This window comes from Scleropages formosus, chromosome 19 (genome assembly GCF_900964775.1).
Source record: "Scleropages formosus chromosome 19, fSclFor1.1, whole genome shotgun sequence".
Classification (NCBI taxonomy): Eukaryota; Metazoa; Chordata; class Actinopteri; order Osteoglossiformes; family Osteoglossidae; genus Scleropages; species Scleropages formosus.
Genome location: NC_041824.1, coordinates 19,827,385 through 19,844,558, shown reverse-complemented (window position 1 = coordinate 19,844,558; position 17,174 = coordinate 19,827,385).

Below are 17,174 nucleotides of genomic sequence, written 5' to 3'. Positions count from 1 at the left end.
GCGGCTCTGGTATTTGTGTGATGCTTATTAGAAGAGTTCCGTATGAGCACATGCACTACTGTGTTCACTACAGAAGAGTTACAGAGTGTCGCTGAGGACAAGAAAAATGGAAACAAATTTATATCTCACCTCTTGCCTGCAATGGAAGATAAAGAATATGAATTTTAGAGAATGAGAAAAAGCAAGACCCCCCCCCCATTCAGACACACACATAGCTGGTTGAAGAACCGAGGATTTTGATTTAATATTGGACAATTAATATTAAAATATTTTATTTACTAATGGAGTATCACCAGCAAAAAAAATTATTAACTCAGGCTCTTTAGTTTGTACTGTGGTACTTTCACATGTCTGTAATTTTTTTTTTTTTTTTTTTCTGGAATGCATTTAGGATACATCGCTTATGAGTAAAACGTTAATATCGGCTGAATATTTATTAGCTATTCTTTTAAATACCCTCTAAAACATTAAATACACTTACAGAGTAGCAGTAAGAAATGTGTTTTACGGAGGTTATAGTGGATCCATATTTGTCAGGGGTGTACATGGGAGGGATGTCCCTTTTCGTGGTGATGCACTGTTTTGGAATTCCAGTTTTACACTTGGGGAATCTGAGAACATCACCTCTGATGGACAGACAATTTAGGGTTTTGGTTCTAATGAGCTTCTCGTGAAACGGATATTCTGTGAACGAGTGAGGCTGCTGTGGTTGATGACGGGTCAGAAATAGGCACACAAAGCTCTGGCGCTGTATCCTTACCCTGCTGGCATCTTGGGAGCAGCGTCTCAATCTGGAAGACAAAAATAATCCCCTTTGTTGCTGCCTTTGCCCAAACAGTCGCACTTGTTGCCTTGTTGGTTTCCCAGCTGCTGGAAACCGAGCCGCCAAAGACAGCTCGTATCCCAGCGCTCCTTCCCCAGAGGGAAGCGGGAGCGATGATATTTAATGCTACTTCAAAACAAGACTACTTCAACACAGAAGTACTTCAACCACCCCGGTCGAGACCTATTAGGCAACATCTGATAGGACAGAAGAACGTGCCGCGGGATTCCATAAATAGTTTTTTTATCAGAAGAGGGGTATTTAAGGGCCCCGTGTGGCCTCTGCTTTATATCCTCGCAACAGAGACGGCACTTAAAACAGGCCATCAGGAACAAAGAAGTGAGGCTGCTGCTGCGGGTGGCGGATTGGTGGGTGATGTGCTGGAGTGGGGTTACAGGTCCCAGGAAATCCAGGCACACGCCAGTGCTCCCCTGGCTTAGGCCCTGGGCTCCCACTTAGACCAGATGGACGCCACAAATAAAGATGTATAAAAGGGCAAAGGGCCATGCAGGACGTGACGGACGGGGATCTTGGAAGGATTTTAGATCTGAGCATCGCGAACAGTACTGGGAAAGAATTCCGCTGCGGAATTCCATTACCCTGGCAACACACAGAGCAAGAGTTTGTCATGGCCACAGTGACAGTACCTCATTGAAATGTACAGGCACAAAACAGAGATTACTCACATAGCTTCTGAAAACGCGCAGCTTCTGAAAAAGAATGTCAGAGAGATTGCAATAAATTAAAATAGCGCTGACATTTAAGATCAATTAAAAAGCTTACATTCACCGCAACTCTGCACCGGACAAGCAGTTACTGATCATGGATGAATTATTGGTTTTACTTCGAGATTGCTTTCTAATGTCATAAATTGCACTTTTTATTTTTTTCTATTTTTATAATTGCAGATAAAATTAAGACTAAATGAATTAATATGACTAAATTAAAATGCACTACACTTCCTCTTGGGATAATTCCATTCTGAAGTTTAAACATGTAGTTTTTAACATTTTACATGACATAATTATATATTTACATGACATAATTACAGATATTGTTATCATTATTAAAAGCAACAGTGACGCATAGACATGGACATCATAACCCGGTATAACAGATCCACACTCTATACTATTAAACTAATTTATCAACATACTCAGAGCAACGCTTTCATCCAAAACTTGGGGAATATAGAATAATAAGGAATAATTTAATCAATTATCTTTTTTACAGTGTAATTTATTCATGCATTTCATTCCTTTTAAAAGCATTTTAAAAACTGTTATTTTGATAATCCAGACAATTTGCCCTTCTAAAAACAATACGAGCTACTCTCCTCTGAGCATGAAATCAGTGATTTGTGCCCTACCTGTGGCCAATACATTTTTATATTTCAAATGATGAATAAAAATGCCAAATGTATATCTGCATGCGTAAAGAAAGACTCCCAGTCAGTGTTAATTTCCTTGAAAATCTTCCAGCCTTCAAGACACGTAGTTTAGTGGCAAAGAACTGTAACACTTGTACGGTGCATGTCATCTGAATGTTGCAGTTTCCAGTCCCACAAAAAGGCCCTGCTGTGACACCCATGAGAGCGGTTTGGAACGTGAAATTCTTCCAAATGCGTAAAACTGGCCATTGCATTAGTATGTCAATTTAGCACCTTAACAATATTTGCCATAGTAATAATAATGCCAGCGGTGGTTTGTTTATAGGTTAGAAGGATCCTACCTTGCTGTGGTGTGGTCTTCGTGGTCACGGCACAACAAAGACACAGCGGGGAGGAATGCACTGGGCTATTTAACCCGGCCTTCCATTGTCTCTCCCGCCTGTCACTGGGTTCTATTAATACACCATGTCTCTCTCTCTATTTCACTATCAACGTGTCCAGCATATAAAAAGTTGGTCTTCTTACCCACCTTCATAACGTTCTTTTAGTTGACTGACACTTGCATTAAGCTATCAAACAAGACAGCACTTTACTGGCCAAGTGCATTTGCACGTAAAAGGATTTTGAGATTGTGGGTCTCATTGTGTCATATTTAACACATAAAAGCAATGGACATTACAGAAGTTATGCAACATTCAATTTGAGGAGCAAGTAGGATACAAAGTTTGAAGAGAAAACAATACTACCCAAGTAGTGCAATAGTCTGACCGTGGACAACTCGTTGAGTTGGATCAACCACCAAAATCTTAATGTCTGCCCAATTGATTTTACCTAGAAGTTTCAAAAGGGATACAGCATGAGGGAAAAACAAATTTTTTCTCTTTGTCAAATGCCTGATTGCCCTGTATCGCTTCCCAGAAGGGCAGACTCGGAACTGGAGAGGTTCTGGTGTTCGGAGAGGTTGCAGCTAATGATCTTCTTTGCTGACCAAGTACTTGTATGTTGATGTCTAGCTTTGTCACGTATGGTGGCTCCCCAAACAAAGTTATGGAGAACTGAAGGCTGATTCAGTGATGGTAGTGTAAGGTTAGACCAACTCCACTTGTGGTACATTGAGTTTTGTAGTAGACTGAGAAAGTAAAGCTTCTGCTGGGCCTTCTTTGCGATGGAGTTGATGTAGACATCCTGGGAGGTCGTGGGATATAAACGTCCTTGGGAACTTGAGAGACTGTACCCTGGTGACTGTTAAAACGTGGACACGAATGTGATGCAGTCTCTTAATTGAGCAAGTCTTCTCCTGAAGTCTAATGTCATCTGTACAGTTTTCTGAATATTACACTCCATGTTGTTATTCCTGCACCAGGAAACCACCTGCAATAACTCAACTCCAGTACAGTCCGACTGCTATGCTTCAGCGCACCTTTTCTTTTTCCTTTCTGATCACCCCCCAACCTCACGTTGTTTCACATTGCAAGTACAAGCAACCACTTTCCCTTGTAATCAGAACTTTAGTACCTTCAATGACTGACATCTACTGTCAACCCTACTGAAGTGTGAACCATCATGCTCGGTGACATGTATTCTAACACAGCATGCTTTGATAAGATTTAGTTCCTCAGATGGTGGGTACATGATAATCCATAAAACCTCAGTTATTCAGCCATATCTCCTTCTGCGTACTTGTCAGTAAGCCGAAGAACCTGGGAAGGTCACTGGTTCTGATATGAGTATTTACTCTACTATTGATCTTACAGTTGTTGTATTATAGCATGGGGCCAGAGTGGCCTGGCTGTCAAAAATTACCAGCAATCAGGAAGAGTACAGATTGTAAAGCGCTGCCACCACCCGTTAAGCCCCCCACCCCCCCTCAGCTGATGCACAAAAAAAGACTCTTTCCAGGCAAGAAGCCTAGCATAGCCTTGTCTGACCGCTGATACTCAGCTCCCATACACCAGCTGACAGGACCACTTGCTCCCCAAGGGTGTATCAGACGTAGGCGTGGTGTGTGTCATGTCTTTGTAACCTAATGAGGACATTCTTTAGGAAAATTTCAACCTCTGAAAGATAATGAACCCTGTAGCCATATTCTTCACAATGAAAAATCTCTTTATTCAGTTTACAAAAAACTCTCAGCTCTCTTATCTTATCAGTTCCACCACAACCTTGTGGACTTTTTTTACAGTCCAAAATGACTTTTTTTTTCTAAAACTTACCTTTTTGGTGGCATTTTTTTGTGCTTTTTTGGGTAAAACTGTGTGAAATAATGGGAAAACTGCAACTAACAGTGAAGTAACTGCTTGTCCTGAGCGGGGTCGCAGCAAGCCAGGGCCTATCCTAGAAACATACGGCGGAAGGCTGAAAGGGGAGGGAAGACACCCTAGACAGGACACCAGTCCATCGTAAGGCACCCAAAGCAGGACTCGAATCCCGACCCGTCACATAGCGGGCACCGGCCAAACCTGCAGCGCCATGACCCTCCCCTAAGAAAACTGCAAGAAGGTGATTTTTTTTCTAGAAGGATTCAGCAATAACTATTATGAGCAATTAATACTAGTGGACTGAGTTGGGAATAGGCAAAGCAGTACACGCTTTCTTCATGTATACTGCACTTTCAGTATCTGACACAATGACTTCCTCTTTGGAGATGCTACAGTCCTGAAAGGAAGACTGTGTCTGCAAGGTTGGCCAAGACTGTCCCAGATTAAACCATCTTCAATGGCTCTATAAAGATGTTCAGCACATATCTCCCATCTACTGTACATCTGGAGTACCATCAAACATCACACCAAGAGCCTTTCCTCCAAGAAGTGCCTTCAGTGACTCCTTTTCTGCCCATAGACTGCAGTCAGATGTTTCTCGTGAATCTCGTGAGCACCTTGTTTGGCTTCACTTTTGCCACCCTTTCCTTCAGAACCCTTCCCATTACAGAGTGACAGATGTTGACAGACGTGCACAAATCTTAACACAAATTCAATGACAAATTTGCCTATTTCGGTTAACTAATTCATTAATAGACTAAAAAATAACATCTGAGCCTAATTTTCTTTTATTTTTTAACTTCTAATTAAACTAATTGTTTAAGTAAAATAAATTCACATTGAAACTATTACTTGCAATTGACATAGATGCAGCAGCCTGTGCCACAGTTGTTTGTTTCTGGTTTGTTTCAGTCATTTTTCCCTTTTGAGAAAAAAAGATTTTTAGAGTAGAAAAGTTACAGCTGATTGATATTTTTTATTTGCGTTTAAGCACAATATTGTACAGAGTACAAAAAAGGTTACCCAATGTCATGCAAAACACTGGGTAACCGACTTTTATTAATTTTGGAGAACTGGACTGATTTCAGCGCATGTGTAACATGAGCATGAAATGTGAAAATATCAAGAAATATGAAAACGTGTATAATATGTTAACGAATATTGGTGGGCCAGGCTTGGGTTCATAAAAATGGCTCTGGATTGGACAATTAATTAATTAATTCATTCATTCATTCATTCATTCATTTGTCCATTGATTGATTTCTGCTGAAACATTGCAGAAATAGGGCAAAACAGCAAGCTATAGCAACAATGCAGGAACCGGTTGAACTTGCATTAATTCTTTAGACGACAAGACTGAACCCCAGATGGACTGTTTTATTAATTTTATAAGGGAAGATTCAGTAATCACTCACCGCAATAAAAATGAGAGCCAAAATAAAGTCTATCATGGAGCACAGCAGGTGAATCTCATCTAAGACTAAAAACAACCACAGAATTAGATGCAGATGCATGATTCTTAAGTGCAGTTAATTCCTCTCCACTGTATGAACCAATGTTCATCACACGAGTAGCTGCATAAAATTTTATCGGAATATCAACAATTTTTGATCACCTTCCTAGTAATATATATATATTTTTGAGACACATATAAACATTTAAGTTACATTACAAGAGTAGCTGCGTAAAGGTTTATCCAGGCATGATCTTAAACTTATGGTGCATGAATATTTACTCCTTACAGGAACTTAAGAGATCATGGAGCGGTTCTGAGTGGAGGAGGTCGTTCCACCATAGCGGAGCCAGAACCAAGAACCTCTGCGCTTTACCTTTCATACGTGGGACCACCAAACAGGCAGATGTGGAAGAGCGTAGTGGTATGGTTAAGGTGTAGTGAATGAGCAAGTCTTGTAGATTGCTGGGAGAACTTCCATTGGTGCATTTGTCGGCCATAACCAGGGTCTTAAATTTGATCCGGGCGGTTATAGGAAGCCAGTGCAGAGAAACGAGCTGAGGAGATACATGTGAACGCTTCAGCAAGTCAAACATATCTTGAGCAGTAGCATTCTGTATCAGCTGTATTGTGTCAATAACAATATTATGATAAAAAGTTCCTCCATGTGTGTTGAACTGTCTTTATGCAGTTAATTTTTTAACTGACCACCTGGCTATGGGGGGAGAGGGGCCACCAAACGAATGGCAAAAGGAATTGTGTATTTGTCGGACGGCCTTAGCATGGTGAATGATGATGGACTGGTTTCTGGAGGCAGTTGTGGACGGGATGTGGGGAGGGATGGGATGGCTGGGGAAGGGGGGGCAGCACCTGTTCAGTGTCAGAGATCCAGGTCCCCCTCCCCTAAGCCCACAACCCTAAATGCATTCCGCAGCACAGATCCAAAGGGCTATGAACTATGCCAACCATGGCGCAAAACATTAACGTAAAAAGGCTCTGGACACAAAGGGTTAATTTTGCATATTTACACAAAAAAAGAAAAAGAAAAAGAAAAGAAAAAGTGAAGAAATTCCATTGACATTCCTTATTAATACTAATATCATCTACTTTTCAAAACTTGTTCTAAACACCTGTTGTTTCCAAGTTCCATTTGTGACTAACCTGTCAGTGTCTTTTAAGACTGAGGACAGGTGCTTAGAGGTTTGGTGTCAGCATCTGTGGAAGAGTCATATACTCCAGTTAAAAGAGGTCCAAAGATAAGAGCAAGACGTCCAGCCGTACTGACAACCTAGACAGCGGCAATGAGCATTTACAGTATATTTACATTTATTAATGTAGCAAAGCAACACACAGTTCAGCACAAACAATCGTGCATCTCATCTTCCAGCAGAAGGAAGATGAGTTATAGAAGCAGACACATGATTGCTGAAAGAACTCACTTTGATTGGTTCTCCTGTTTCTGCCCGTGTTCATCATGCAAATAGCTGGATATGGAATTTACAGGAAATACCATAATGACCATGGCAGATGGTGTCATGTAAATTTAAATGATTAGCAGAGAAATGGTTGCCAAAGAGCTGTGTTTTAAGAGCCATTGATGTGATAAGTCGGCCGCTGTTGAGGATGTGCTCTCTAGAATTGACAGGAAACGCAAAGGTGATCATGACAGATGATGGGATGTAAGTTTATGGAGGAGTTAAGAGATCAGGAGAGAAGTAGGTCCAAAAACCGGTTTTCAGATGCTTGCTGAGTGTTGAAAAGGATTCAGCAGTTCTGAAGGAGACAGGGACCTCACTCTAGTACAGAGGAGCCAATGCCAAGCTGTTGTGCCTTTAAAGCAGATTTATGAGAAAAACACCAGTTTGTGCTCTCATCTGCAGGATTTGCCTCATTGTAAACAATGTAGTACAATATTGTGAAGCGTTTCAATGTATTTGGGTTAAGTCTCCAAAAGTTGGGTGGCATGGTGGCACAGTGAGTAGCGCTGCTGCCTTACAGCACCTGGGGGGTGTGAGAGAACGTGGGTTTGATTCCAGCTCAGTCTGTGTAGAGTTTGCATGTTCTCCCTGCATCTGTGTGGATTTCCTGCAGGTGTTCTGGTTTCCTCCCACAGTCCAAACATATCCTGTTCAGGTTCAGCCAGAGAGTCTGTTCCACTGATGTATGGATGACTGACCTATTCTTAGTAGTATGAGTCTCACCTTGGTAAATAAGGTGTGTGGTTGATAACACTACATAGAGTTCATTGGAAGTTGCTTTGGAGAAAAGCATCTGCTAAATAAAAAAATGTAAGATGTTCACTATCCTATATTGAAAAAGAGTTTGTGCCTAATTTCCTTGTGTTTGTAGGTGGTCTTTTTTTAGGAGTGGGGGATTTCTGCTTTCATCCCATTACCCTTACCCTAACTTTAACCCTAATCCTAATCCCAACCCTAACCCATCCTCAAGACCTAACCCTAACCCCTAACCCATCCCTTAATCCTAACCCTAACCCTAACCCTGACCCTAACCCATCCCCGAGCCCTAACCCTAACTCCTAACCCATTCCTTAACCCCTAATCCTTAATCCTAACCCTAACTCTAACCCAGTTGCTGATCCACCTTGGTGTGCGAGTTCTCTGCACACAGTAGGAGAGCTCGGCTCATTGTGTAATCTAGGGAGCTCATTCCCCCCGGCCAGAAAAGGTCAGTGCTTTGCCACAGGAGATCGACATCAGGGTCATAAATTGGAGGCGTTGGCAGTGTGGTGTCTACTCCCGTGCCAGGAATCCTCTTTCACTGCACCGGCCTTTATATAAACATGCATGTAACGTTTACTAAGTGGGTTATGTACATATGTGAAAATGCAATTCTGCTGCATTATTTGTGCAGTCTTTTCATGGCATTGTAAAACTGCAGACAAAAGCAAAGGTTACATAACTGTGAGCTGAGTGACTTCTGTTTGTGATACAATACGCATTTCGACAACTTAACACGGAAGGAAACGCACCGTCCAAAATTTTAAAACGAGAACGAAATTATCTGTAAAAAATCTCGGAAGATAAGTGTTTTGCAGGCTTTTTTTTTTTCAACTCATTAATTTAATTAGCGTTATGAGACGGCAGGTTTTATACTGTCATATTTAAACATTATATGCACACTACCACATTCACAGCATACTGCAGACCTTTATCAATCAGTGTCGATATCAGCAGTGAAAATTAAGAGCCCTAACAGTGTCAAGTACTTGCTTCTGACAGCTGTTTATGCCTCCTGTTTATATATGGAGGCCAGATTGCCATTTAATCTTGGCAACGGAATGTAAATTTAATTTACTGGACTGGCTGCTGCATGCAGACAGAGCAGAGCAGAGCAGTTATTTATACAGCACTGTTTTTCGATTATATACCCAGTAAATCACACTGTCTGTGTACATTGTTTCTGAAATCATCTGTTGAGGCTTGAGAGTGAAAATAAAGTGGACAATTAACTATCACGGCGAGTTCAATGCTCCGCTTTCATCTGTAAATATCCTGCTGAGTGCTGTGGTGTAGTCGGGAGCCTCCTGGGGAACTAAAAATATCCTTTTCAAACCATATCACACATTTATTCTTATTCTTATCACGTTTTTATTAAGGTTTGATCCGAAGTTATTGTTTTACGATATTGTGTAAAATGCTGGAACGCACGGAGACCAGTTGAGTCTTGCGCCGAAGGACCGCATGGACCACACGGTAAGTGTCAAGTGAACAGACGACAACAACGGTGCTGCATGTCCAGATCACCACATGCCCAGCTGTTCGTAGTAGACATGATCGACAGTGATGCTTCTAGAAGCCTTCTATGCGTCCATCTGGGCACCGCTCTCCCACCAAAGAGGAGGCAGCGCAACAATGCAGACCGTAATCCCCACATATGACCTCTCCGAGTACAGAGACCTCATGTCTGAGCGACTGACCGCCTCTCAGCTGTGCCCTGAGAAAACCGAAGAGCAAAACTCCCTTGGTGGACAGCAGAGCTGGGAGCCGGAAGGTGTGCAATAAATAAGGGAGCAATGACAAGCGGCGTTCCAAAAGCCTTCCGAGGCCAACTGTGCTGCTCAAAGGTTGCTCGCTAACCATAAATGTCATTGTTCACGGAGATCCCTCTTGCCGTAAAGTGAACGCTTCGGCTCAATTATAACACATAACACCAAAGCGGAAGCGTGGTGTTGCCATGGTATTTGTGCAGTGTCTGCAGGTGGATTTTAGTGTTTTCTCTTTCTCGGATCCAAGCACTCCTCGGGGACACCCTCACACGTTGCTCTGCAAGGAATGGGAACCTGGTAGCTCATGGAATTGCAGCGGAGGGGGGGAGGGGTGAAGCTTGTGTATCTACACCACTTACGTTATCAGAGGTGTTGTGTCAACACCCCAGAGTCTCCGGATTCTCTAGGATTAGAAGCCTCCATTTGACTGGAATTCCTGCTTTAAAATTTGTAGGAACAGCCACTGGAGAACATAGAGTCCAAAACAGACTCCATCAGCACCATGTGGGTCCAAACCCTGTGGGCTCCAGTCTGAGGACCACAGTGCAACTTGCTTCTCCTAACAGGAGGACCAAAGGCTGGGTGTTTACAGCTGGAGGTGAAGCTCGAACCTACAACCTTTGAGTCTAAATGCAGCAGCTCTAACTACTACGCTATCAGCTGCCCCTCATTCATTGTTAATTTTTTCGTTTGGCAGATGCATTTCTGTAACTGACATGTGACTCAGAAGATGTATTTGAAGACATACGGTATAAAGCTGGCCTGCTTGGGGGGGGGGGGGGGCTGCTAAGCAGAACGAGAGCGATCCTGATCTTTAAGGAGGCGACCGTGCCGTGACACTCCCCACGGGGCGCGCCAAGCCTCTGCTGCCAACATATCTGCCTGCTGAACGACCCTGCTATTTTACAGCGGAAGAAAAAAGGATCACCATTAGCTGGGAAGGGGGCTGGCGGGTGATTATTGGGATTACTTTGCCGCTCTGTGACCAGCCTATTCTGGGAGTCCTCAAAAACTGATCTGAGTGGGTTTATTTATAAGTTGACAAGGGTGGAACAAATGCACAGTTTACCGCTGGGCATAATACTCCCCCCCCCCCGCAACCCCCGACCGACACATCATCCCCTTTTCCAAAACCATCGCAGCCGTGATCTCTGAAAAGCGCAGTAAAGATACAGAGAAAAGCTTCCAGTAAATGGTTAAGTGTAAGTGCTGATGTTTCTTATTTTACCGCAGAAGTGGTGTAAAGGATGAAAACATTGAAATACGCTCTAATAGATGAAGGTCCAAAATTTTTTTCACTTCTAGAGTTTATAGAGTGTGATCTGATATAGGATATGCTGTATACATGCTGCACTATATTACCTGCCACGCCGTTAATGTCTGAGCATGAAGCACCTGGATTTCAATCACAGCTTCAGGGGGATCCAGAATTTTAGAGCTCTGGTTTGGACTGGAGGGAGCAATGTCTCCTCAACATTACAACACATCGCTCATTATTCTCTTTCATACATGCAGGATACGGTATTTATCTACACAACTTGACAAATTACACAATTTATACAGCGCAACTTTTTGGAATCACTTCACTCTCTTTCTGTTTCTTCTTCCTTCCTTCCTTCCTTCCTTCCTTCCTTCCTTCCTTCCACACATCGGGGAAAGATTTCAGCTGAGGCCAAATGAAGACGACTGTATCTGTGAGCTGGAGATGCTGCATGGTGGTCTCCTGCAGGAGGCTGGTAGGGGATTTAAATAGGATTTGCTGAGCCTGAGTTCAGATGGGTTTTAGAATCTGTAGACGTTCCTAGTGACTCATTGCGTGTTATTTTCTTTTGTTTTCCGTTTTTGTTTCTTTCCTTGCCTGGGCTCTGCTGGAGGGGCTGGATCTGCAGCTTGTTCTTGCTGTAGAAACAAACGTGTTAAAAATCAAAACAGCTTTTACATTCGCTTTTTCTTGCTCCCTTGAGACATCATGGAAATCCCCAGAACTAACTAGACAGAATCCTCATACAGACTTAAAGTGAGAATAACATGAGCCAGCGTACGATTGCAGGGAATAAATTGAAAGAAAGTGAAAGGATCATTGAGGAGGCCACCCAGGCGTCCTGCGTTTTCCCTGTGGACCGCGGGGACTGCCCTCCGGAATCCCACTAGCTTCCTGTGGTCTCCAGTGGCATCCTCCTTCACCGGGCTTTGCAGAAAGGATTTTTCTATTTCCCAAAAGTCCCATCCTCCACCCTCGTCGTGGCAGCCCGTTTCCAGTTACATCAATCCTATTATCCAAGCCATGATCAAGCAACATCTCGAGACACGTCACACCGGTGGATCCTTGACTAACAGCTTATTGCACTACTGTAGTGGTCAAAAAAAAATGAAAAATAACCCTTGTGAAAACATCTTAATTTAATGGATGGAGTGCTTTGATCTCGAAGGAGAGAGATCGCCCCCTTCTGGTCCCATTTGCACATGACCACAGTAGAGTCTGAATTCAAGGGGCAGCATGGGTGATGTAGGCAATGGGTAAAACGTGTGTATGAGGAGGGTAAAAGCAATCCAAGAATCTATATGTGATATATAAGGTGTGCTCTTCAATTTCAGAGGTATTTCTTTCTCCAAAGGAGCAATAAGATGCTATGAAAAAGAAATGACCATGGTATGAGATTTTATTTTTCATTGATGCAGAAAACAGGAGTTCAAATCAAACCTTCTCAAGGGAATAAAGAGACCAGATTGACATGTTTCTGACACTCGGTATAAAGCTGTTAATGAATACAGCTTATGTGTTGATAAGATATGTAAGGGAGGCAAAAAACCCTGAATATCTATCTATCTATCTATCTATCTGAAATATGAGAACTGTTCTTGGAATTTTCATTCCTCATGTGGTTTGCTTTGATGAAACATGATCACATGCTGACTGCTTTTGAGAAAGCTGTGTAAGAGCTAAATAAAAAGTAACGCAGAACATGATGGGTTAACAGAACAGAAGAGCAGATGAGTTAACTAAGTAAAAGCGAAAGAAACAGAAGGGGCTGTGTGGTCTGAGGCTGTGTGTTTGTTGCTTGACCTGGAGAGTCGAGAGGCGCTGTGGGGCAAAGCGTCAGTGTTTTCCATGGGAAAGTAAAACCTCTGGGAGGAGAGAAACATTCTCACCAATGTTCTAACAAGAAGGGCAGCTCAGGGGGACCTTTTACCTGCTTCACTCCGTTATGTCACTGACATCCGTCAGTGGCTGTTATGTGGCTGCTGTGAGTCCAATTCCCGGGACCCGGGACAAGTTGGCCACAGGGACCTTTCCACAGGTGGACAAAGCGCGAAAGTCAAAGAATCAACCAAGAAGTGATTTCTTTTTCCAGCCATGCTTTGCGGAGAGGTTAGCACTGCTGCCTTTGGACCCCAAGGTTGCAGGTTCAAATCCCACCTCCACCTGTAATATCCTTAAGTAGGGCACTCCCCCAAAATTGCTCCAGGAAAATTCCCCAACTGTATACACAGGTAAATAATTGTAAGATGCTTTGGAGAAAAGTGTCAGATAAATGGAAAAAAATGCAAGCATGAAGGGCACCGCTTCTCCCAGGCGCTGGCACGTGTCCTTCGCGAAGGCAATGGCAACACGATGAGTCATCTTAACTTCAGCTATCTACTTAGAAACTGATTAAACCAAGAGCTGAGAGACCGTCCAGGGATCTGCCGGATAAAGACTTGTCTTTTGACCGTTGATTTGTGAAGTATGACAGTCCTGAGGACTTACGTTTATAAGTTGTTTTCACATTGCTGCCTAAGGAGAGCCGTTTGGGTCTTATGAAGGTTGAGATCGGCGACTCCCAAAAGCCGTGCTCGCAGACGGCATGTCACCGAACAGATGTTTTATTCTGGCTGAGCATATACGTTGCCTGAAATATCTTATCAAAACAATGCCAAACCAAATGTGGGATAAAATTACATTTCTATAAACAGTTTGGGTTGACAGAACCAGAGAGAAAAACATCACACATGCTTAGGGGCGCGGCAGTTCGGGTTCCCCGGCATTTTCACATAAACGTCTTCTCACACTGTTTGGTTGGCGGACCGATGCTTTGGCTTGTTCTGTTCTAAATGTTTATGAGGCTGAGTTTGGACGACGACATTCAGGGTGAGAGTCAGGGCTTTGCAAATGGTGACACATCCAAAGTTGGAAAAGACTTTTGCTCCTCCTGGGATTTGACCCATGTCTGGTTGTATTCCTCATTCAAATAAATAAATAAAAAAATAAATAAATTAATAAACATAAAACTGTGTCAAAAGTTTTTTTTTTTTTTTTTAAAAGCTGCACTTTGTGTATGAGACAGTGTGTGTCTGTAGAACTGTACATTGCCTGCAGTAACCATTCTAACGCTGGTGTGTCTAGATTTCTTGAGTTACAGGAGTTAAGTCACACAACCAAAATTGTGGAGATGGAGGAAAGACACCGCTTTTTTTTCACCCATGAGAACAACACTTCTGCTGCCTTTGTGAAAATATCCAGCCACATGATTTAAACAAACGAAAAAAAAAAAAAAGAAATGCTCTAAAGATCGTAATGGAATAATGCTTCTGCTGAGCAACCAAATTATATAAATAATTAAGCCGCCTGCTGCCCCCACATATCCCTTGGTGTGAAAGTGCTAAGCCAGGTGGGGTTAGTGGCAGGAGGGGGTCCAAAGAGGCCACTGTGTGTTTACTCTGGCTTGCCGGGAACATCCTGGATCAGAGCCGTCCCACTCCTATGCGTCCCTTCCTCACCACATCAGCGTGCTCCAGGGATACGTCCCCTGAATTCTCATTACATCACGTCTCAAGTTTGAAGACCAGCTCCCTCCCTTGACTCTGGCTATTTCTCTCAGATTAAGCAGGTGCTGGACTTTCCGAGACATTCTGGCATTGGTGGCCGATGTGATTTTTACAACAGTCTGAAGTGTTCAGAACTGACGTTTGATTTACATGATGGCTGCAATGAATTCTGGAATATAGGGACACCCTTCTGGGAGTTATTATAAATACTACGTGGTCATAGCCGGGATAAATTGTAGCCTTTTGACCCAGAGCCCTTGCTCTATGTATGTGGACATATTTGCATTTTCTTGGTGTACCATCTCTACCCATATGTTGTTGTGACCCTGCGCTGTTCATAAAACTAATAAATAATTTAAAAAATCACACCTACTATATACTCCATTGGAATAAAATTCTGTGGATGAAAGTTGCAGACCCACTGATACTGCTTTTCACAAGGTACGTGCTTCAAAATCTGTCATCATTCTGACACCCATAACTGAAAGAGGCACGCACACACGCACACACACACACACACACACACACACACACACACACACACACACACTGACTGAAACCGCTTGTCCCAAGCGGGGTCGCAGCAAACCGGAGCCTAACCTGGCAACACAGGGCACAAGGCTGGAGGGGGAGGGGACACACCAAGGATGGGACATCAGTCTGCCACTGAAGGAGGCGATGAATATAATAATAAGTGACATTTATACACTTTAAGGTCCCAGAGTTCACTCATTTTTACCCTTTAAATTCAACAAAAAGGTGCAGCTGGACTGTAAGGTCCCTTTGAAAGGGAATACATTAAGATGCATTTTTCTCTTAAGAAGCTAATTTCTTTAGGTACTTCATGTTCATTTTCCAATCAGTCTCTGTGCCAAACAAATATTCCATGTGGTTAAAAGTGTAACCAGTAATAGAAACAGTACAAGCTGCAACCATTTCAATAGGAATTTTGATTTCAGTCATGTTACTTTATATTTCCCATTGACCAATACAAAAAAACGCGTGGCCATGACTACCGTGCATCCTTTTTATTAACCTAGAAGTACATACTGTGAGCTGGATTAATACTTGCATTTGTGTCCTATAGACAATAGCAGTTGCATTGTTCGCAATTGGGTTCATTTATAGTAAACAGCGAATATTTTATAGGGGCTTCTTTCAGAGCTTAAGTTCACAGCAACCATTTGTACCCTATGTTTGCTGGATATACAGTGCAGTAAAAAACACTGAGTACACCCCGTGGAAAGGTGTGTGCCCTCCAAGTTCCTCTCATAAATTACGTTCTAACAATTTGCGCCTGCTTTTCTTTCGACCTTCTTTTATTGCGATAATCTGACACTCGTGACAGTGAAACCGAAGCCCTCCGTGATTGACTGTGTCACGCGGTCTTACTCATTTCCGAGCGCCGAACGCCATTCCCCCCACCGGTGTCCGCGCTACATGTAGCCCAGCATGTGACAAGTGAGAGGAATTCGGAAATAAGATACGGAGGTAAGAGGCGGAATGGGACGAATGGCGGCTGTTTCGGTCTAGCGCTTCCCACCCAGATTTATTCGGCTGCACTTCAGGGTAATTATGGTACCACATCCATGGGTGTTGTTCTTGGATGTTCTTGCTTGGATCTGAGGCATTGGGTTGGGTTACAGCGCTCTTCTCAGAAGACCTTGTTTACCCTTCATTTAATGCCTCATATGTTGACATTTTTCGTCAAGGGGAACGTGGAGAGTGTTTTTGTTCATTCTGTGGTCCGCTGGATTTGCGTAGGGTCAGGGGTCAGAGCGCATTGCTCAACAATACCAGAAGAGTGACTCACACAACGTTTATACTGTCCATTACTTGGAGCCCTACTCCATAAAGCTCCCCGTTTGCCCAACGTGGGAGGCTATCAACGTTTCTTCTGAAAGGATATGTGTGACGGCCCAGTTACTCCCAGCGGAGCTGAACTGGACCATGTGGGGAAACCAGAACTGCAATTGGCTGCGAGAAACAGGGCGTCAGGTGTGAATGACATAACATCATTGTACAGCTCCTTGTCTGAATGTCTATGTGTGTGTGTGTGTGTGTGTGTGTGTGTATGGGTGCGTGGAAGCATATATGATGACCTATACTCAGTCAGTGTACCCAGAATGCAGCAGGGTAGAATGAGAAAGTGAGAGAAGAACATCTAGAGGGAAAGAGATAGAGAGTGCAAAGAGGTGGGAGGGATCATATCTCCTCCGGTGATGTTTATACAAGACGTTCCTCTGGCTCCTCTCAGCCTGCCTACGCCCATTCACACACACACACACACACACACACACACACACACACACACACACACGGGCGATTGCATACAAATTCTAATGCTGAAGCTGACCCCATCTTCCCACTCCTCTACATACACCCAGAAAATGCACGTGCGCACGCGCACACACACACACACACACACACACACACAC